Source organism: Musa acuminata, chromosome BXJ3-8, assembly GCF_036884655.1.
Source record: "Musa acuminata AAA Group cultivar baxijiao chromosome BXJ3-8, Cavendish_Baxijiao_AAA, whole genome shotgun sequence".
Lineage (NCBI taxonomy): Eukaryota > Viridiplantae > Streptophyta > Magnoliopsida > Zingiberales > Musaceae > Musa > Musa acuminata.
In genome coordinates this window covers 23,748,675-23,771,671 of record NC_088356.1, presented here as the reverse complement: position 1 = coordinate 23,771,671, position 22,997 = coordinate 23,748,675, and the positions used below count along the sequence as shown (strand labels likewise).

The following is a 22,997-nucleotide window of genomic DNA, read 5'->3' as shown; positions in this document are numbered from 1 at the left end:
CTCCTAGCAGGGCTGGAGCTGGCCCTCGAGATGCAGGTGGCTGCAATACGCGTCCTCACCGACTCGCAACTTGTGGCCGAGTAGCTCAACGGAGGATACGAAGCTCGGGACGCGACCATGGCAAAATACCTGCCACGGGTAAGGGACCTAACCGCCAAGTTTCGCTATTTTACACTATCTAACGTCCCGAGGGAGGAGAACGAGCGAGCTGATGCACTAGCTAAGCTGGCGTCGAAACTGATCTCCGAAGCATGGCCAGAGGTCGAGGAGCTCCCCACCCGCGCCGTCGAAATAGCAACTACAGCCCCAGGCGGCGCGCCGACCACGTGGGTACAAGAGTTGCTGCGCTTCAAGCGAGATGGAACCCTCCCCCTCGACGAAGTCGCGGCTCGGCGCTTGCAACGTACGCACACATGGTACACCGTGGAGTGTGGCCGCCTCTACAAACAGTCCTTCACCTTTCCCCTCCTGCGATGTTTAGAGTCTGACGAAGCCCAGACGGTTCTAACCGAAACCCACGAGGGGGTATGCGGTGAGCATATCGGCGGGCGAACCTTGGCGCACAAGATACTTCGTCAAGGCTACTACTGGCCGACCATGTGCCAGGACGCCAAAGCCTACGTTCGACGGTGCAGTTCGTGCCAGCAGCACGCCCGCGCACCCAGACAGCCTGCGGTTCCGCTCAGTCCCATCGACTGCACGTGGCCATTCGCGCAGTGGGGTTTGGACCTGCTCGGACCCTTCCCACCAGCCTCTGGATAGCGGAAGTACATAATTGTGGGAGTGGACTATTTCACGAAGTGGGTCAAGGCCGAACCACTGGCGACGATCACGGAACATCAAGTGGAGAAGTTTGTGTGGAAGAACCTAGTAACTCGGTTCGGGTTACCCAAGGCCATCATCACAGACAATGGACCTCAGTTTGCTGGCAGAAGATTTCGGGAGTTCTGTGCCGATCATGGCATCCAGCTGAGGTTCAGTTCGGTGGCCCATCCTCAGACCAACGGGCTAGCGGAGGTAACCAACCGGTCTATCCTCGATGGACTCAAAAGAAGAGTGTCCGCGGCCCGATCGACCTGGACAGATGAGCTCCCCAGTGTGCTATGGTCGTTGCGCACCACTCCCAAAACCGCAACCGGAGAATCCCCATACAGCCTCGCGTTCGGAACTGAGGCTGTCCTGCCACCTGAGGTAGCCATCACCACCCTCCGGACACGAAGCTACGACGAAAAGGCTTCGGACGAAGGACTCCGAGCAGCCCTCTCGTACTTTGAACGAAACATTCCGATCAGAATCGGGTGGCCGAAGTCATCAGAATCGGAACATTCCGATCTGATGGGCCATCCCCTGCCAAGGACTTTGAACGCCCAAAACCTCAAAAAGTACTTTCCGTAAGAAAAAGACTGGGCTGAAGATAGAGCCATGCCGAGTCGCAAACAGTCTACCAGAGAAGGGAAAGATCATGTTTATTCAAAAAGCGGGTTACAAAACAAAGCAAAAGAGTACAAAAATCATCATCCCTCGGGGGCATCCGGGCTGTCATCGAAGGGAACATCGGCTGGCATTCCGACGTCCAGGTCCTTAGGGAAGGAACGAAAGGGATCTTCCACAACCTCCGAGCCGGGGTTGCGCACCTTGAAACGGGCAAGGGCAACCCGATACCCGTACTCGTACGAAACTCGCCCGGTCCGGACAAGGCCGAGCTGGAATCCCGGGGAGTCTTTGTAGTCCTCGATCAGCTTCTTTTCCCTCCCCGGCCTCTGGCGGATTTTGGCATCAAGAGCCTCTGAGGCCCCCCGCGCCTCGGCTCGCGACTCCTCGAGGCGTCGAAGCAGCTCAAGGGAGTCCGCCCTCGCCGAACGAGCCTCGGCCACCGACGCTCTCAATTTCGTCTGGAGCTCCGTATTACGCCCCTCCGACGTCTCCAACCGCGCCTGGAACTCCGCGGATCGCTCCGTGGATGCTTGGAGCTCAGATCGAAGGCGCACCGCCTCCGCCTCCAAGTCTGAGGCACGCTGCTCGGCCGCCGTGACTGCTTCAGGGCCCACGCCTACCGCCGGAGCTCGGCATTACGACTACTCAGGGCAGCAATGACACGTCCCGCGTCACTGACGCGATCCATCAGCGCAGCGGCATAGTGGTTGCCCTGGGGAAGGGGATGTTAGGATCGAGAGCACTAAGAGGGGGGGGTGAATTAGTGCAACGGATATTTTTCAGCGATTAAAAAACGAAAGCTGCGTTCGTTCGATAAAGACTATTTTGATGCAAAAGCCGATTCTAAGATTACTTATGATTAAGTGCAGTTTACGTTTAAACACAGTTAGCGTCTAAACGCAGTTTGCGTCTAAATGCAGATTGCGTCTAAACTCAGATTGCGTCTAAGCGCAGTTTGCGTCTTAGCGCAGATTGCGTCTAAGCGCAGATTGCGTCTAAACGCATATTGCGTCTAAGCGCAGATTGCGTCTAAACACAGTTTGCGTCTAGGAGCAGTTTAAGCAGAAGTATAAAGACAATGTGCTGCTGTTGTACAGCTCAAAAAGTAATCTGCAAAAAACAGATTTACGTCTAAACGTAGATTTACGTCTAGATGCAGATTTACGTCTAAACGCAGATTTACGTCTTAAACGTAGATTTACGTCTGAACTTTGAAACTCGTTTGTATACTCGCAGAAGGCAGTATGCAGTTGAAATCAAGACGTAAACGTGAACTGAGATCTGATGATTGTGCGAGGAAAGCCGATTTACGTCTAAATGCAGTTTTACGTCTAAATGTTGAAACTCGTTCGTAAAATTGTAGAGGACAGTTTGCAGTTAATAGGATCAAAATGTAAGTGTAAACTGCAAAGAAACTCGTTCGTAAAAGGACGGAAGATAGTTCTGCAGAATCAAACGTAAACGTAAACTGTAATGTACGAAAATACGAATTTACGTCTGAATGCAGATTCGGAAGAACAGCACTTAGAACTTGTTCGTGAAAGCGCAGAGAGTAGTAGTAATGAAGGAGGTTTGCAGTAATGATAAAGTGCTCAAAAATAAACGCAAACCAGAGATTTAGAGTGGTTCGGTCAGCCTTGACCTACTCCACTTTTGGCTTCCTCCACCGACGAGGTCGCCGACGTCAACTAGGGGCCTTCCTTCAATAGGCGAAGGCCAAACTGTCCTTTTACAGTTTCTCTCCTTTTGATAGGCTCAGGAGACAACCTTTACAGACCTTTCTTTCCTCACTTTACAACTGAAAACTTGAAGAACAGAAGGAGGAGACTTAAAGGCTTTACAACACTTTTGAGCTCTTAGAATCACAGAAAAGATCAAGATTTCGGTGTAGGTCTGTATCTTTTCAGTGCTGAATGGGTTGGGAATTTATAGGCCCCAACCCAATTCAAATTTGGAGCTCAAAACAATCAAATCCCGGAATTCTGGGATCAGGCGGTTGCACCTCTTGACTGGAGAGGTTGCACCGCCTGGCAGAGCTCGAAGACCGAGCTCAGGCGGTGCTACCTCTCTGCCAGGGAGGTTGCACCGCCCAGTTTTGCTCGAAGACTGAGCTCAGGCGGTGCCACCTCTTTGTCAGGGAGGTTGCACCGCCCAGTCTAGCTCGAAGACTGAGCTCAGGCGGTGCCACCTCCCGGCTGGGGAGGTTGCACCGCCCAGTCTCGCTGGAAGGCCTAGCCCAGGCGGTGCCACCTCCTGGCCTGGGCGGTTGCACCTCCTGGTGCAATCAGGGTCCGAATGGTTCATTCCATTCGGCCCAATTTCAGTCTTTCAGGGGCCCAATTGCCCCAAGATTAAGCCAATGGGATCACCTCCCATTTTCCAACTTAATCAATGTGCTAACTACGATTAAATCTAAGACAACTTCTGCAGCTTTGCTTCAGTGCGTCAATCGCTCCTTCCGGCGAACTTCCGTCGATCATCCGATGAACCCTCGGTGATGCTCCTGTGGACTTCCGGCAAACTCCTAGACTTTGCGACGATCCACTTGGCAAGTTCCGACGAGCTTCGCTTGGCAAGCTTCTGGACTTCTCGGATCTGTTCTCGCAGAACCTCCGACGACCGTCCGAACTTCCGTCGAACTCTCGAACTCCCAACGTGATCATGAACTTGACTCCGGCGCAACTCCTGCTGCTTGTCTATCTTTCATCGTAGTTAATCCTGCACACTTATCTCAACACATAGATTAGACAACAAATGACAATTGACTTCATCATCAAAATCCGAGATTCAACAATCTCCCCCTTTTTGATGATGACAATCAATTGATAATGGAGTTATCTTTAACTCCCCCTGTCTATATGCCATCGTTGAGATAAGTCAACCTTGAATTCAAGACTTAAGAATTCAAGTGACGTATTGATAAGTTAGATCAGTTAAACTTATCAATACTCCCATCATGATACTCATCATGATGTATCTCTTCAAAGATGATGTCAGGGCTTGACATACATCATCAAGTTTGTATGAATGTGTTTGTAACTATTCATCATGTAGTTTGAACATTATCATTTAAAGCTGTGAAACTTATTACATGATGCACACATTTGAAATATTCTAGCAAGGTTTGCATTTTCTTCACATGATAAGATATCAACTCAGGGCATAATGCACACTTTAGCACATGTTCATATATCTCTTGGTGATGCAAGGATGGCATAATCATAGCAGTGTTTATAGCATCATTCATAGTATTCCTAATCATGGCAGTGTTTATCAATTCATATATATCTCCCCCTTTGTCATCAACAAAAAGCATAGTAACTATGATATCAGAAAATAATAATAGCAAGCTTATAGAGGAATTTTACATAGATTGCTTTAAATACTTCTTCCCCTTTGTGTTATAATCCATTGTCTATGTAAAGATTTTGCAGGATGGAATTCATACACATGAATCACTTCATCAAATCTATTTCAGAAACTCATTTTTTATGAAAGTGTACGAGAAAATCTGTTTCATAAATAAGATGCATTCGGACAAGATTTTGTTGCAGATTTTCACATATAATCATGGAAATCAAGTGATTTGATCATACAATATAGTCCGAAAAAAAATGATTTTAACAAATTTATCTGTTCGGACACATCATCATTCTTCGAATGAAATCAAAGCACAAGGTTTTCAAAACTTTTAGTTTCAAAGCACAACATTCTTAATTTGAACACATCACATACCAAACAATAATGATACCATAAAAATTTGAGATAACTTTTACCACAAGGCGCAAGATATATGTTTACCACGATAGATGTTTACAACCAGTACATCAGAAGTGAGTAACATAAGAGGTTTACAACAACAACAGGTGTTCAACAAGTTCATTGATGAGGTGGAAAATTAAAGTGCCTAAACAAGGAGTCAAATTGACTATGAATTTGCTGCAGCTCAGATAGGATTTGATCTTGTCGTTGTTCAATCCATTCTTGTCTCTGTTCGAATCGATCCATTCGAATCCCAATTTCTTCGATGGATGTATGAGTTTGCTCAACTGGATGTGTTTCCTCAAAGGGAAGGGTCGGAGGAGATTGAGTGCCCCTAAATACTGGTGTTTCCGGTTCTGGTTCAGATTGAGGGTGATTAGTCCTTCTAGGGAGTCTAACCCAGTTACCGTTTCTATAGTAACATCTTAGTCGGTGAAGTAGATTTTTGTTTATTATGCTGAATCGATCTACTTTCATTACTTCTTCTTCTGGTGATATTAGAATGTCGTAAGCTTTTATTATTCTAGTGATTATACCACCATATGGGAGCATCATATCTTTCTTAGATAATTCTAACATATTTTGTTGAATAAGATAGCCAAGACAGATGTCATGTCCCTTCATGATTGAGTACATAGTTCCTAATTCTAGTTGACTTATTTCATCATGATGGTATTGTTTAGGAAGAATTATACTAGTCATGATATAATGAAGTATCTTAGTGTTCAAAGGCAATAGATGTTCACAACTTTTAGGAACCAATGCTATGTTAGGATTGGCAAAGTTTGTTCCTAAGGCTTCAACATAGGATGTTCCAATGCTTTCATCATCCCATGATCCTCTAAAGTAGAGTCCTATGCTTTTTATGGGAATGCCTATCATGTCACAAATGAACCTATCAGTGATTGAGATGTGTTGTCCCAAAAGATAGGTGGACATCCTTCCTTCATCATCTATTTGTATGTTATTGTAAAATAATCTAACAAGCCTAGGATAGATGGGTTCGTTAATCTGCAAGATTGGAAGTAGACCTAGGTTTGCAAACCATTGGATGGTCTCTAAGTCTCTTAGTTCATTTAGATCTATGTATTTTCCCTTACTGATACATCTAAGTTCGAAAGAGGGAAATTTTTCAGCATGGTATTTCGAATCGAAAAGAGTGAAATCAAACTCTTCTACTAATCTCCTCTTTCCCTTGTCCCTTGAGGATCTTCTAGATCCCATAACTACTGCTGTTTAGAGGGATGATGATGAGCTAGAGTAAATGAAGAGCAAAACAGAATTTAAGAGCTTCTTAGAGAGTACCTTTGTGAGATCTTCAAGAGAAGGAAGGATTCTTGATGTTTTGCTCCGAAATGGGAGGTATTTGGAAGGCTTAGAGGAGTGAAATGGGAATGGAGGAGACTTGGAAGAGTAGAGGAGGAAATGGGAGTGAGTTGGAGTCGGTTCCATAGCCGGCCCTAGTGTGGGTTTAAAAAGGCAGAGTTGTGGGCGGTTGCACCTCTGGCTGGAGCGGTGCAACCTCTGGCAACCCGTGATAGCTGGAGGTGCCACCGCCAGCTGGAGAGGTGCCACCGCCTGCAGCCAGTGAGCACCTAATATGATTTGATCAGGGAGCCTTTGCCTTGAGGAGAGTTTCAGAGCAATTAATGTTTGTTACATGATTTCGTATTAGTTTTTATTTAAGGAAGAAGCTCTTGTATGATCAAGATAGATCTTTTAACGTGCATACGTATGTTGATAGTTTGTTTGGTATCCCTTTTAAGATCATGACATATTTAGTTTCTTCATGATACAAGAATTAATTCGTAGATGATAGTGTTAACGGGTTTTGAAGATCAAGAGGGTATGTGAATTTGGATATCATATGTTTCTAATAAGGTTGTATCCAAATCGTATTTGTGATTTCATAACTTCCACTTGTTACTTAAGCGTTGCGAGTTCCTTTTTGATTCTTGGTTTCTGACCATCGAGAGTCAAGGAGCAGAATATTATTTCTTGCTCCGGCCTAAAATTTTAATGTTTTTATAGGAAGGGATGATCTTTAGGAACCCATTTGCTTTTGAGTGCCTCATAAATAGATCTACATTTCTTATCATGTTGCATAGAATTTGTCATGGTTCCTTTAGGAACCCATATTAGTTTTGTCACGCCCCTCAAAATATCCATGATTTTTAAAATTTTCATCACAAACCAATCCAGGATCCAAACTAACGTTTGGGGACACTGAAAAACATTCTATTCATATTTACATCCATAAAACCTGTGCAGTTTAAAATCATATATCACATCACTCGATAATTCACATTTATGGCAACCCAAGCCAACTTGACAAAAAAAATGAACAACATTTATAAATCCACAAGCTAAATAAATTATACAATCAGAACTCCAACTATTCACCACAAGTTCATATCACCATAAATTAGACTTAACATTCTGAAATTCCAAATAAGAGAGATCTCCTAACACTTGGACACAGTATATCCATTTCGGTTCATCGACAACATTTCATTATATACAAGACATACTTATACAACAATATCGTAATAACCAACCAGACTTGCCCATTATTCTGAATAGCTATCCACTGCCTCAGCCCAAATCAAACATCTCGAAGAGTGACAAGCTGACCTGAAAGATTTATATAACAACGGAGTGAGCCAAAAACGGCTCAGCAAGTGACAAAGCATATTCAGAACAAAAGGAACGGTTTCAAACGAGTAAGGTATCATAATGCAAGGCAGAATACAAGAATTCTCAAGGATACCATCTCAATAGATACCAAATCATACGTATCATGTCATTCAAAACATATTTGATCCATAAGGAATGGGGCATAGAGTAATTGGAACATATCAATGGCAGATAGGACATTTCAGAACATATCAGTTCATAGCAAATGGAGCACAGAGTAATTGGAACAAATCAATGGCAGATAGGACATTTCAGAACATATCAGTTCATAGCAAATGGAGCACAAAGTGATTGGAACAAATCAATGGCAGATAGGACATTTTAGAACATATCTGTTCATAGCAAATGGAGCACAGAGTAATTGGAGCATATCAGTAACAAAGGAAACATATCGGAGCTTATCAATGGCAGATAAAATGTTCCAGAACACATCAACGATCTATGGAACATTACGAAGCAAACTCAATAGTGAATGAAGCATTTCAGAGCATATCAAACTCATATGTCGTACAGAAGCTCAAACGTCGTCCTTGACGTTGCAATCATATCATACTTATCCAGAGCACGGACAGAAATAACTCACCAAAACTCTGGATGTCACATCAAACATATAGAGGGTGTAGTGGGATCTCAGTCAGAATGTGATTCATCCATTTCTGAATGACCACCTGACAAAAGTCTCCCACGTCTGGGAGCTCCATCCACCCACGTCTAGGTGAAGTCAGAGGGGGCCGGCAGAGCATCGCAGGCTCTATGCATAACTCCCTTTACCATTTCTGGCAAAGGTTCACAACTCCCTTTACCATTTCTGGCAAAGGTTCACAACTCCCTTTACCATTTCTGGCAAAGGTTCACAACTCCCTTTACCATTTCTGGCAAAGGTTCACAATATCCCACACACCAGAGTACAAGAAGGCAGTTTCAACAATAAGCAGCATATAACGGAAGCACACGCGGAACAACCAAACGTACATGTGCCTTTTCAAAACAATGATGCAAGGAACAAATCTCTCACAAAAGTATTCATTTTAGGAAAGAATTGAAAGCAAGAGTGTACAGGGATTCCAAGCAATCATAATCAGCTCAATTCCAATAAGAAGGTTAGACAAATTCAGATATCCAAAGGAATGGAACTGGAATAGGCACATATCAAAAGCAAATGCGGAACAATAGGATATACATGTGCCTATATGAGTCAATACGATATAGCATAAACGTTACACAACAGTTTTCAAGAATGCAATAATTTTAGGGACAAGAGCATAAAAGAATTCAAAGCAGTAATATAAAGCTCAATTGAATAAGAAAGCTAAAGGGTATCAACTTCCAAAGGAATGAAACCAGAATATGAGAAATCGACCAAAGCTCGATTTCTGGCAGAATACAAAAGGCACATTGAACAAATGATTCAAACTATCAATCGTGCTCCAATTTACTCAGAAATAATCATTGGATTATACTTTCAGATAAGACAGGCTTCATATGAATTAAACTGTCCAACAGAGAGAGTCACAAATGATTTGGTAAGCAAGTGTCGTAGAACAAAATCTCTGTTGGTAGAATTCATAATGTCAGATTCAACAGATAACTGGGCAGGTGTTTGGATTCCAAATCTTTCAATCCATATATCAAAGAAAGGTCTACGAGTCTAGTTTCCAATGAAATCAGTTTTGAACAAATCAGAGTTTCCACAAAGACTTATAGGCAGCTCGGTATCAAAAGGTCAGAATCTCAGAAGTTGCACAGATTCGAATCGTTACGTCTAAACAGGAGATATAACAATTGCAAGGCTAGAATGATTCAAAGTTCCACATATTCAAAGCAAATGTGGAGATAAAATTGGCAGTGAGAAAAGATCAGGAAACTTGCAATAAGACATATCAAAGCAATTATAGGAGAATCGAACAGGGAACTTGCAATAGAAAGGATCGAAACAAGTGGGAAACTTGCCTTTCAAATATTTTGATCTGAATATCCAAGGAAGGTGCCAATCCAATCTTTCTACTTTTCCTCCGTGTCCTCTCTCTGTTTCGTTTTGTGCTCTCGTTTTCTTCCTTTCTTCGCAACTACACCACGTGTCGAACATCGAGGCACAGTCACCTGCTCTCTTTTACTCTCATTCATTCTTTTTCTTTCCTAAACGCAGCTGCCACAGCCGCCGCCGCTGCCGCTGCCACAATCGCAGCCACGACCGCAACTGCGGTCACAACCGCAGCCCCCTTCCACTGCACTATTTCCTTCTTCCCTTCTCTCGTTCCTACTCTTTCTCTTTCCCAAAAGCAGCTACTGCAGCTACTGCAGCCACCACCGCTGCCGCAGCTACCGCAGCCAACGTCGCAGCCGCAGCCGGAGTCGCAGCCACGGCCACAGCCACCACACTCGCAGCCTCTTCTTCCTCCCCTGCTCATCTTCCTCTCCTTCTTCTCTTCCAACTGCAGCTGCCATCGCCGCAGCCGTAGCCCCTTCTCTTCTTCCTCTCCTTCCCTTCTTCCTTTCTCTTCTTCTTCCTTTCCTTCTCTTCTTTCCCAGCTGCATGCTGCAGTCGCAGCCTCAGCCACGGCCACAGCCTTTTCTTCCTCCCCTGCTCATCTTCCTCTCCTTCTTCTCTGCCAACTGCAGCTGCCATCGCCGCAGCCGCAGCCCCTTCTCTTCTTCCTCTCCTTCCCTTCTTCCTTTCTCTTCTTCTTCCTTTCCTTCTCTTCTTTCCCAGCTGCATGCTGCAGTCGCAGCCTCAGCCACGGCCACAGCCTTTTCTTCCTCCCCTGCTCATCTTCCTCTCCTTCTTCTCTTCCAACTGCAGCTGCCATCGCCGCAGCCGCAGCCCCTACTCTTCTTCCTCTCCTTCCCTTCTTCCTTCCCAACCCCACACACCTCCTCGCTGCAGCCTTGCCGCAGCTATCCTCTTCTCTTCTTCTTCTTCTTCTTCTTCTCTTCTCCCTCTTCTTCCTCTCTTCTTCTCCCCACGCCCCACAGCTTCTCGCTGCAGCCCTCGCTGCAGCCACCTCCTCTTCTTCTACCACTCTCCTTCTTGTCCTCACGCCCCACCGCTCTCTCTGTTTCTGGAAGAAACAGAGTGCGTGGGAGGCGGTGGGATAATACCGAATTTTCGGTTTTCCCTTTTTTTTTCTTTTTTTGCAACTTAGCAGTTTAGTCCTTGTAATTTCTATATTTACATATAGGTCCTCCAATTTACATATAAATCTTTATTAATAATTTTTAAAAGCGAGGGATATTACACTCTCCCCCCCTTAAAAGAAAATTTAGTCCTCTAAATTGATCATAGCTCAATCGATGAAAAGATGAGGATTATGATATCTCTATTTCCTCCTCCTACTCTTAAATAGTTTCATCAATACAATACAATTACATAATTATCCACGAGTGACCGAAATATTCTTCTCCTTGATCCTCAATAGACGGTAACTCGACCTTCAATCAATTTCTAAAAATACTTGCGCACCCTACAGTTAATCAAACAAGTCGTTACTTCAGGAAATACTCATTTTTTATGGTCACCTGATTCAATTGTCTATAATCATTACAAAGCCTCAATGTTCCATACATCTTTTTAACTAACACCGGAGCACCCCATGATGAAATATTAAGCCAAATAAAATCCTCATTTAATAATCCTTGTAGTTGCTTTTCCAATTCCACTTACTCAAATGATATCTTTCTGTAGAGAGGCTTAGATATTGGGATTGTCCTAAGGACCAAATCAAAAGCAAAATCACATTTGGAGATAATCCAAACAAGTCATCCTGGGATACATTAGGCAAGGAGATAAATAATGTCCAATACTCTCAAAATAAAAGATCGACTGATCAAATATGCAAAAAGTGATCATTGGTTATATACCAATCCATACTGGTATGATAAGAAGATAGCCAATCCACACCAAGTATAATATCATAACTCCAAATCTCTAGGAGAACTAAATCAGCAAAAGTTCAAGTTCTCCAACAAAAATCAAACAAGAGGACCAGATTCAAGTTCGTTATCAAAGAATCTCCAATGATTGTACTTACATATAGCACATAATGTAGTGGTCTAGGTTGAATACCCAAGTGATAGGCAAAATATTCCGAATCAAATCATAGATGGGACCCATGGTCAAACAAATATTTGCATTCTTTCATAAACATGCATAATACCTTTGACCACTAATTCATAAGTTTTAGAATCATATTCAGTGATAGCATACACTCTGACATGGGCTGATGATTTATGAGGCAGTGACACTTTCTTCTTGTTCAAAGGGCAGTCTTTTATTTCATGATCCAACTTTCTACAAGCAAAATAGACTCTAGTCACCCGGAAACACAAACTTGTTTCATAATTTAACCTGCAATTCACACATGATTAAGTCTTTTATGGTGACTTCCCATTTCAAATCCAAATGCCTTGACCCTCTTGTTATTACTTTCTGATTCATTTCCAATCATATTTTTATTGGTAACTTGTCCTTATCATCTTGCCACTGATCCCCAAAAATTCTTTTCATTTTTCCCATTAATGATCAGCCTCTACATCCGATATAAGGTGGCAAAAGAAATCGTTTGATCATCAGAACAATTTTGTACATCGAATATCTTCTCTATTCGTATCATCCATTTTTCTGCCACCAATGAAATTAGGTCCACCATGCTTCTGCTGCGCCACTCTGATTCAATATCCCAAATCAATCCTTTCATTCCTCTTAATTAATCAGATAAATATGAAATAGGAGGACCAAATGTCCTCGTCATCCCAGATTCCTAAAATGCATCAAAGAAAATTTCCACCGATCACTATAGTTCATTAGACCTCAATATATTTTGCACGTCAACATATCAAATATTTCAGTAATCCTCAAACAATGCTCTGATACCACCTCTGTCACGCCCCTCAAAATATCCATGATTTTTAAAATTTTCATCACAAACCAATCCAGGATCCAAACTAACGTTTGGGGACACTGAAAAACATTCTATTCATATTTACATCCATAAAACCTGTGCAGTTTAAAATCATATATCACATCACTCGATAATTCACATTTATGGCAACCCAAGCCAACTTGACAAAAAAAATGAACAACATTTATAAATCCACAAGCTAAATAAATTATACAATCAGAACTCCAACTATTCACCACAAGTTCATATCACCATAAATTAGACTTAACATTCTGAAATTCCAAATAAGAGAGATCTCCTAACACTTGGACACAGTATATCCATTTCGGTTCATCGACAACATTTCATTATATACAAGACATACTTATACAACAATATCGTAATAACCAACCAGACTTGCCCATTATTCTGAATAGCTATCCACTGCCTCAGCCCAAATCAAACATCTCGAAGAGTGACAAGCTGACCTGAAAGATTTATATAACAACGGAGTGAGCCAAAAACGGCTCAGCAAGTGACAAAGCATATTCAGAACAAAAGGAACGGTTTCAAACGAGTAAGGTATCATAATGCAAGGCAGAATACAAGAATTCTCAAGGATACCATCTCAATAGATACCAAATCATACGTATCATGTCATTCAAAACATATTTGATCCATAAGGAATGGGGCATAGAGTAATTGGAACATATCAATGGCAGATAGGACATTTCAGAACATATCAATTCATAGCAAATGGAGCACAGAGTAATTGGAACAAATCAATGGCAGATAGGACATTTCAGAACATATCAGTTCATAGCAAATGGAGCACAAAGTGATTGGAACAAATCAATGGCAGATAGGACATTTTAGAACATATCTGTTCATAGCAAATGGAGCACAGAGTAATTGGAGCATATCAGTAACAAAGGAAACATATCGGAGCTTATCAATGGCAGATAAAATGTTCCAGAACACATCAACGATCTATGGAACATTACGAAGCAAACTCAATAGTGAATGAAGCATTTCAGAGCATATCAAACTCATATGTCGTACAGAAGCTCAAACGTCGTCCTTGACGTTGCAATCATATCATACTTATCCAGAGCACGGACAGAAATAACTCACCAAAACTCTGGATGTCACATCAAACATATAGAGGGTGTAGTGGGATCTCAGTCAGAATGTGATTCATCCATTTCTGAATGACCACCTGACAAAAGTCTCCCACGTCTGGGAGCTCCATCCACCCACGTCTAGGTGAAGTCAGAGGGGGCCGGCAGAGCATCGCAGGCTCTATGCATAACTCCCTTTACCATTTCTGGCAAAGGTTCACAACTCCCTTTACCATTTCTGGCAAAGGTTCACAACTCCCTTTACCATTTCTGGCAAAGGTTCACAACTCCCTTTACCATTTCTGGCAAAGGTTCACAACTCCCTTTACCATTTCTGGCAAAGGTTCACAATATCCCACACACCAGAGTACAAGAAGGCAGTTTCAACAATAAGCAGCATATAACGGAAGCACACGCGGAACAACCAAACGTACATGTGCCTTTTCAAAACAATGATGCAAGGAACAAATCTCTCACAAAAGTATTCATTTTAGGAAAGAATTGAAAGCAAGAGTGTACAGGGATTCCAAGCAATCATAATCAGCTCAATTCCAATAAGAAGGTTAGACAAATTCAGATATCCAAAGGAATGGAACTGGAATAGGCACATATCAAAAGCAAATGCGGAACAATAGGATATACATGTGCCTATATGAGTCAATACGATATAGCATAAACGTTACACAACAGTTTTCAAGAATGCAATAATTTTAGGGACAAGAGCATAAAAGAATTCAAAGCAGTAATATAAAGCTCAATTGAATAAGAAAGCTAAAGGGTATCAACTTCCAAAGGAATGAAACCAGAATATGAGAAATCGACCAAAGCTCGATTTCTGGCAGAATACAAAAGGCACATTGAACAAATGATTCAAACTATCAATCGTGCTCCAATTTACTCAGAAATAATCATTGGATTATACTTTCAGATAAGACAGGCTTCATATGAATTAAACTGTCCAACAGAGAGAGTCACAAATGATTTGGTAAGCAAGTGTCGTAGAACAAAATCTCTGTTGGTAGAATTCATAATGTCAGATTCAACAGATAACTGGGCAGGTGTTTGGATTCCAAATCTTTCAATCCATATATCAAAGAAAGGTCTACGAGTCTAGTTTCCAATGAAATCAGTTTTGAACAAATCAGAGTTTCCACAAAGACTTATAGGCAGCTCGGTATCAAAAGGTCAGAATCTCAGAAGTTGCACAGATTCGAATCGTTACGTCTAAACAGGAGATATAACAATTGCAAGGCTAGAATGATTCAAAGTTCCACATATTCAAAGCAAATGTGGAGATAAAATTGGCAGTGAGAAAAGATCAGGAAACTTGCAATAAGACATATCAAAGCAATTATAGGAGAATCGAACAGGGAACTTGCAATAGAAAGGATCGAAACAAGTGGGAAACTTGCCTTTCAAATATTTTGATCTGAATATCCAAGGAAGGTGCCAATCCAATCTTTCTACTTTTCCTCCGTGTCCTCTCTCTGTTTCGTTTTGTGCTCTCGTTTTCTTCCTTTCTTCGCAACTACACCACGTGTCGAACATCGAGGCACAGTCACCTGCTCTCTTTTACTCTCATTCATTCTTTTTCTTTCCTAAACGCAGCTGCCACAGCCGCCGCCGCTGCCGCTGCCACAATCGCAGCCACGACCGCAACTGCGGTCACAACCGCAGCCCCCTTCCACTGCACTATTTCCTTCTTCCCTTCTCTCGTTCCTACTCTTTCTCTTTCCCAAAAGCAGCTACTGCAGCTACTGCAGCCACCACCGCTGCCGCAGCTACCGCAGCCAACGTCGCAGCCGCAGCCGGAGTCGCAGCCACGGCCGCAGCCACCACACTCGCAGCCTCTTCTTCCTCCCCTGCTCATCTTCCTCTCCTTCTTCTCTTCCAACTGCAGCTGCCATCGCCGCAGCCGTAGCCCCTTCTCTTCTTCCTCTCCTTCCCTTCTTCCTTTCTCTTCTTCTTCCTTTCCTTCTCTTCTTTCCCAGCTGCATGCTGCAGTCGCAGCCTCAGCCACGGCCACAGCCTTTTCTTCCTCCCCTGCTCATCTTCCTCTCCTTCTTCTCTGCCAACTGCAGCTGCCATCGCCGCAGCCGCAGCCCCTTCTCTTCTTCCTCTCCTTCCCTTCTTCCTTTCTCTTCTTCTTCCTTTCCTTCTCTTCTTTCCCAGCTGCATGCTGCAGTCGCAGCCTCAGCCACGGCCACAGCCTTTTCTTCCTCCCCTGCTCATCTTCCTCTCCTTCTTCTCTTCCAACTGCAGCTGCCATCGCCGCAGCCGCAGCCCCTACTCTTCTTCCTCTCCTTCCCTTCTTCCTTCCCAACCCCACACACCTCCTCGCTGCAGCCTTGCCGCAGCTATCCTCTTCTCTTCTTCTTCTTCTTCTTCTTCTCTTCTCCCTCTTCTTCCTCTCTTCTTCTCCCCACGCCCCACAGCTTCTCGCTGCAGCCCTCGCTGCAGCCACCTCCTCTTCTTCTACCACTCTCCTTCTTGTCCTCACGCCCCACTGCTCTCTCTGTTTCTGGAAGAAACAGAGTGCGTGGGAGGCGGTGGGATAATACCGAATTTTCGGTTTTCCCTTTTTTTTTCTTTTTTTGCAACTTAGCAGTTTAGTCCTTGTAATTTCTATATTTACATATAGGTCCTCCAATTTACATATAAATCTTTATTAATAATTTTTAAAAGCGAGGGATATTACAAGTTTGTTTGGACTTATTTTCTTGAATGGACAACAATGTGTCTTGTGTCCAGATTTACAACAAAAGTTGCACTTGGTTTGGTGTTGAACATGTAAGATGGAGCCTTTTATGAAGGTGGTTGGATTTTGGTGAGGACTTCTCACAAATCCAATTCCGCTCCTTTTTGGAATGTGACCCTTGTTTGCAAGGATCATGTTTAATGACTTGCTACCAACCTCGAATTTCTTCAAGGTGTCCTTGAGTAGCAGGTTTTCTTTTTGCAAAGTTTCTAAATCATGACATTTGATACATGAATTTAGACTATCATGATGTTCGACTTTTAACTTATCAAACTCACAAGTAAGACTATCAAGCATCTTTTTCAGCAATTTATATTTTCTACTTATACTCTTGCATTCGTCAAATAAGTCATTGAAAGCATTTAATAATTCATCGAAAGATAAATCAGCATCTATTGAATTTGTTACCTCATCTTCGATGGCCATTAAGGCGTAATGAGCAACTTGCTCGGTGTTGGACTCCTCTTCCTCAGATGCGCTCGAATCATCCCATGTTGCTTGGAGCGCCTTCTTTTTTGTTGTTCTTTTCTTGACTTGGGGACAATCACTCTTGTAGTGTCCCGGCTTTTTGCATTCATAGCATATTACTTGGTCCTTTTTGGGTTCAAGTTTATTTTTTGCATCATTCTTAAACTTGTTTCTTTTAAAGAACTTTTTAAACTTTCTTGTTAGAAGTGCCAAGTCATCATCACAGTCCTCATCACTTGAGTTTTCTCTCAAGTGGCATTCTAAAGTTTTGAGTGCCATATCCTTCCTGTTCTTTGGAAGGATGTCTTCTTGCTCTTCATGAGCTTTACAAGTCATTTCGTAGGTCATTAATGACCCGATTAGTTCTTCAAGAGGGAAATTTCGCAGATCTTTTGCCTCTTGAATAGCGGTGACTTTAGGATCCCGACTCTTAGGAAGGGATCTTAGTATCTTATTAACAAGCTCAAAATCCGAAAAGCTTTTTCCGAGTCCTTTTAGACCGTTGACGACATCCGTGAAACGGGTAAACATGTCGCCAATGGTTTCACTCGGTTTCATCCGAAAAAGTTCGAAAGAATGTAACAGCAAATTGATTTTTGACTCTTTTACTCTACTTGTGCCCTCATGGGTCACTTCGAGCGTGTGCCAAATATCAAACGCAGTTTCACAAGTTGAAACACGGTTAAACTCGTTTTTATCAAGTGCACAAAATAAGGCATTCATAGCCTTTGCATTAAGAGCGAAAGCCTTCTTCTCCAAATCATTCCAATCGATCATTGGAAGAGAAGACTTTGAAAAACCATTCTCGACAATATTCCAAAGATCAATGTCCATAGAAATAAGAAAGATTCTCTTTCGGGTCTTCCAATAGGTGTAGTCCGTCCCATTAAACATGGGTGGACATGTAATGGAATGGCCCTCTTGGTTTCCGGCGTAAGCCATCTCTCTTGGGTTTTAATCCTTTTGAGAGTTAACCGGGCTCTGATACCAATTGTTAGGATCGAGAGCACTAAGAGGGGGGGGTGACTTAGTGCAGCGGATATTTTTCAGCGATTAAAAAACGAAAGCTGCGTTCGTTCGATAAAGACTATTTTGATGCAAAAGCCGATTCTAAGATTACTTATGATTAAGTGCAGTTTACGTTTAAACACAGTTAGCGTCTAAACGCAGTTTGTGTCTAAATGCAGATTGCGTCTAAACTCAGATTGCGTCTAAGCGCAGTTTGCGTCTTAGCGCAGATTGCGTCTAAGCGTAGATTGCGTCTAAACGCAGATTGCGTCTAAGCGCAGATTGCGTCTAAACACAGTTTGCGTATAGGAGCAGTTTAAGCAGAAGTATAAAGACAATGTGCTGCTGTTGTACAGCTCAAAAAGTAATCTGTAAAAAACAGATTTACGTCTAAATGCAGATTTACGTCTAGACGCAGATTTACGTCTAAACGCAGATTTACGTCTTAAACGTAGATTTACGTCTGAACTTTGAAACTCGTTTGTATACTCGCAGAAGGTAGTATGCAGTTGAAATCAAGACGTAAACGTGAACTGAGATCTGATGATTGTGCGAGGAAAGCCGATTTACGTCTAAATGCAGTTTTACGTCTAAATGTTGAAACTCGTTTGTAAAATTGTAGAGGACAGTTTGCAGTTAATAGGATCAAAATGTAAGTGTAAACTGCAAAGAAACTCGTTCGTAAAAGCACGGAAGACAGTTCTGCAGAATCAAACGTAAACGTAAACTGTAATGTACGAAAATACGAATTTACGTCTGAATGCAGATTCGGAAGAACAGCACTTAGAACTTGTTCGTGAAAGCGCAGAGAGCAGTAGTAATGAAGGAGGTTTGCAGTAATGATAAAGTGCTAAAAAATAAACGCAAACCAGAGATTTAGAGTGGTTCGGTCAGCCTTGACCTACTCCACTTTTGGCTTCCTCCACCGACGAGGTCGCCGACGTCAACTAGGGGCCTTCCTTCAATAGGCGAAGGCCAAACCGCCCTTTTACAGTTTCTCTCCTTTTGACAGGCTCAGGAGACAACCTTTACAGACCTTTCTCTCCTCACTTTACAACTGAAAACTTGAAGAACAGAAGGAGGAGACTTAAAGGCTTTACAACTCTTTTGAGCTCTTAGAATCACAGAAAAGATCAAGATTTCGGTGTAGGTCTGTATCTTTTCAGTGCTGAATGGGTTGGGAATTTATAGGCCCCAACCCAATTCAAATTTGGAGCTCAAAACAATCAAATCCCAGAATTCTGGGATCAGGCGGTTGCACCTCTTGACTGGAGAGGTTGCACCGCCTAGCAGAGCTCGAAGACCGAGCTCAGGCAGTGCTACCTCTCTGCCAGGGAGGTTGCATCGTCCAGTCTTGCTCGAAGACTGAGCTCAGGCGGTGCCACCTCTCTGTCAGGGAGGTTGCACCGCCCAGTCTAGCTCGAAGACTGAGCTTAGGCGGTGCCACCTCCCGGCTGGGGAGGTTGCACCGCCCAGTCTCGCTGGAAGGCCTAGCCCAGGCGGTGCCACCTCCTGGCCTGGGCGGTTGCACCTCCTGGTGCAATCAGGGTCCGAATGGTTCATTCCATTCGGCCCAATTTCAGTCTTTCAGGGGCCCAATTGCCCCAAGATTAAGCCAATGGGATCACCTCCCATTTTCCAACTTAATCAACATGCTAACTACGATTAAATCTAAGACAACTTCTGCAGCTTTGCTTCGGTGCGTCAATCGCTCCTTCCGGTGAGTTTCCGGCGAACTTCCGTCGATCATCCGATGAACCCTCGGTGATGCTCCTGCGGACTTCCGGCAAACTCCTGGACTTTGCGACGATCCACTTGGCAAGTTCCGACGAGCTTCGCTTGGCAAGCTTCTGGACTTCTCGGATCTGTTCTCGCAGAACCTCCGACGACCGTCCGAACTTCCGTCGAACTCTCGAACTCCCAACGTGATCATGAACTTGACTCCGGCGCAACTCCTGCTGCTTGTCTATCTTTCATCGTAGTTAATCCTGCACACTTATCTCAACACATAGATTAGACAACAAATGACAATTGACTTCATCATCAAAATCCGAGATTCAACAGGGGAAAGGTCAAAATCAAGCATGTCCTAAAAACACACAAGCAGAGCGACGAGACAACACTTACCCACAACAGCGACTTAGCAGATTTGCTAAGCAGAACCTCGGAGGATAAAGTGTACAAATCCCGAGCTATGTTGGGATGCAGCCCTCCGTGGACGAACTTGGCCGCACAATCACCGTCGGCCCACACCCGGTTGCCCCGGGTGAGACCGTCCCACCGGACCACTAACGGGTCAGTGGCCGTGCCGCGCAGAAGAGCGCCCACCTCCCGCGCCAAGTAAGGCTCGTCCTCTCTCCCGAGCGGAAGACGAAGAAGCTCGCGGATGGAGGGCTGGCGAGGCACCTCCATCACCGCACGACCACTCGGACCAGCCGTGCCCTCCTCCTGACTCCCCGCGGCATGGTCCACCGGCACTACGACGCCCTCGACCGCCGGTGCTGCAGTAGCCCTCGCCGCCGGCACCACGACACCTTCCACTGAGGCCGGGACCACCTCAGGACCGTCGCTCAGAAGCACCCGTGCCTTCTTCCGAGGCTGACCGGCCTCGACGTCCACGGGGGCCTCCCTCGTTCCCGCCCTGGCGACGACCGGCGAACGGCCCAACACGACCGAAGAAGTTTTTTCCCCTCGAAGGGCCTCGAGACGCACCATCTCTGCGAGAGAAGGCCAAAAACAACCATCATTTAAGCAGGCAGCCCGTGAGCGAAATGAGAACCCCTAGAAAACCGCCCCGGGGTGCATACCTAGAGGCACCGGGCTGAGACCCGCCTCCGCCAACCACCGCTCGGACATATTCCGGATGGCTCGGGAGGCCGGGAGGATCTCTCTAAGCCTCTGGAGCTCTCGGCGTCCCTCGTCGTCCAAAACCGGGATGGTGTTGTCTATCACACGCGCCCCCCAGCGGATCCCAAACCCCCAATCTCCCGGGCGGCTGACGAAAAAGAAATGCTCCTTCCACCCCTTATTGCTGGAAGGAGCCCCGCTCACCCGAAAACCCGCTCGGGCGGACAGATAGTAGCCCCCCGACCCCTTGGTAAGACGGAAGCAGGAAAGAAAGAGGGCACGGGTCGGGGTTATATGGGCATAGTGACACTCCCCCAAAAACCCCACCAGATAGCGCCATGAGTTCGGCGCCATCTGGGACGAGGAGATGCGCCACCAGGAAATACACGAAACTATGACGGGGTGTAAGGGGAGGCGTAGCCCGGCCTCGAAAGCATCTAGGGTAAGGGCGAAGCCCCCAGGAATTGGGTCATACGCCCGTTGACCGGGCTCGGGAGCATGAAGGACGAACTCCTCCGGGATACCATAACGATCCCGGAGGAGGCTCAGCGACGACTCACCCACGGTAGAGTGATGGTCGTGCGGCCACATCAGGGCCTCAAGGGCCCGGGTCGCCTTCTCATCGAACGACGATGCAGGGTTCGACGAAGTCACCGTCTCCACGGCCTTCGAAGAGGACAAAAGGGAGGAGGAAGACGCCATTCTCACTAACCTTTAGCAAAGAAAGAAGGGGCGATAGGTGCAAGACAAGTGAAGGTGCACGAGGTAGCGCGATGAAAACAGATGAAGGAAACCCCAGCGACCAACCTCAGGCTACCTATAAGCAGGCCGCGCCCCGCCAAAACGCAACCCCTCGTCTCCAAAAAAAAAACGCTTTGAAAAACAAAGAGCATCACCTCGCCATAAATGCAGTATGACATGGCTGGCGGCAGCGCGGTGCGAAGGCGCCCAATCATATCAGCCTCGAAAACCGGCAGCCCCAAAAAGGGGAACCCTTTACTTTCCCCAGAAGAAAACCAGTAGCCTCCCGCGCCCGCGCGCGTTCGACAGCCAATCCCCAGCCGCAACCGATCGCCGGCCAAAGGCCAAGCACCGCCTCGGCCGCAGCCCTCATACGGCGAAGGCCTCGGCTTCGTTTCGGCCGGGCCCCGCAACCTCGGCTCTACGCCATCCCGAGACACACCTGCGCGGTCACCCCGCCTGCGTTGTGCTCCTCAGCCCTTGGCTCTACGCCATTCCGAAACACACCTGCGCGGTCACCCCGCCTGCGTTGTGCTCCTCGGTCCTCGGCTCTACGCCATCCCGAGACACACCTACGCGATCACCCCGCCTGCGTTGTGCTCCTCGGTCCTCGGCTCTACGCCATTCCAAGACACACCTGCGCGGTCACCCCGCCTACGTTGTGCTCCTCGGTCCTCGGCTCTACGCCATTCCGAGACACACCTGCGCAATCACCCCGCCTGCGTTGTGCTCCTTGGTCCTCGGCTCTACGCCATCCCGTGACACACCTGCGCGGTCACCCCGCCTGCGTTGTGCTCCTCGGCCCTCGGCTCTACGCCATCCCGAGACACACCTGCGCGGTCACCCCGCCTGCGTTGTGCTCCTCGGTCCTTGGCTCTACGCCATTCCAAGACACACCTGCGCGGTCACCCCGCCTACGTTGTGCTCCTCGGTCCTCGGTCCTACGCCATTCCGAGACACACCTGCGCGGTCACCCCACCTGCGTTGCGCTCCTCGGTCCTCGGCTCTACGCTATTCCGAGACACACCTACGTGGTCGCCCCGCCTGCGTTGTGCTCCTCGGTCCTCGGCTCTACGAGACACACCTATGCGGTCACCCCGCCTGCGTTGTGCTCCTCGGTCCTCGGCTCTATACCATCCCGAGACACGCCTGCGCGGTCACCCCGCCTGCGTTGTGCTCCTCGACCCTCGTCGGCTCCATCGCCCCCGAATCCGACCCTACTCGGCCTCCCGACTGAGTTGCGTGCCTCGACCTGGCACTGCCAACCCGTCTACGGCGCACCTC

The 22,997-nt window shown here is 45.5% G+C and overlaps 2 long non-coding RNA genes across 2 annotated transcripts; both read right to left on the bottom strand.

Moving 5' to 3' along the window:
* Positions 1–7,524: 7,524 nt before the first annotated feature.
* LOC135645471 (uncharacterized) lies at positions 7,525–10,749 on the bottom strand. Its single transcript, XR_010498792.1, has 2 exons — positions 9,844–10,749; positions 7,525–7,830 (listed from the first exon to the last, which is right to left on the bottom strand). It is a non-coding gene; the product is annotated as an uncharacterized LOC135645471 (long non-coding RNA).
* Positions 10,750–12,952: 2,203 nt separating this feature from the next.
* On the bottom strand, positions 12,953–16,204 carry LOC135644322 (uncharacterized). Its single transcript, XR_010498442.1, has 2 exons — positions 15,304–16,204; positions 12,953–13,258 (listed from the first exon to the last, which is right to left on the bottom strand). It is a non-coding gene; the product is annotated as an uncharacterized LOC135644322 (long non-coding RNA).
* Between the last annotated feature and the right edge of the window lie 6,793 nt (positions 16,205–22,997).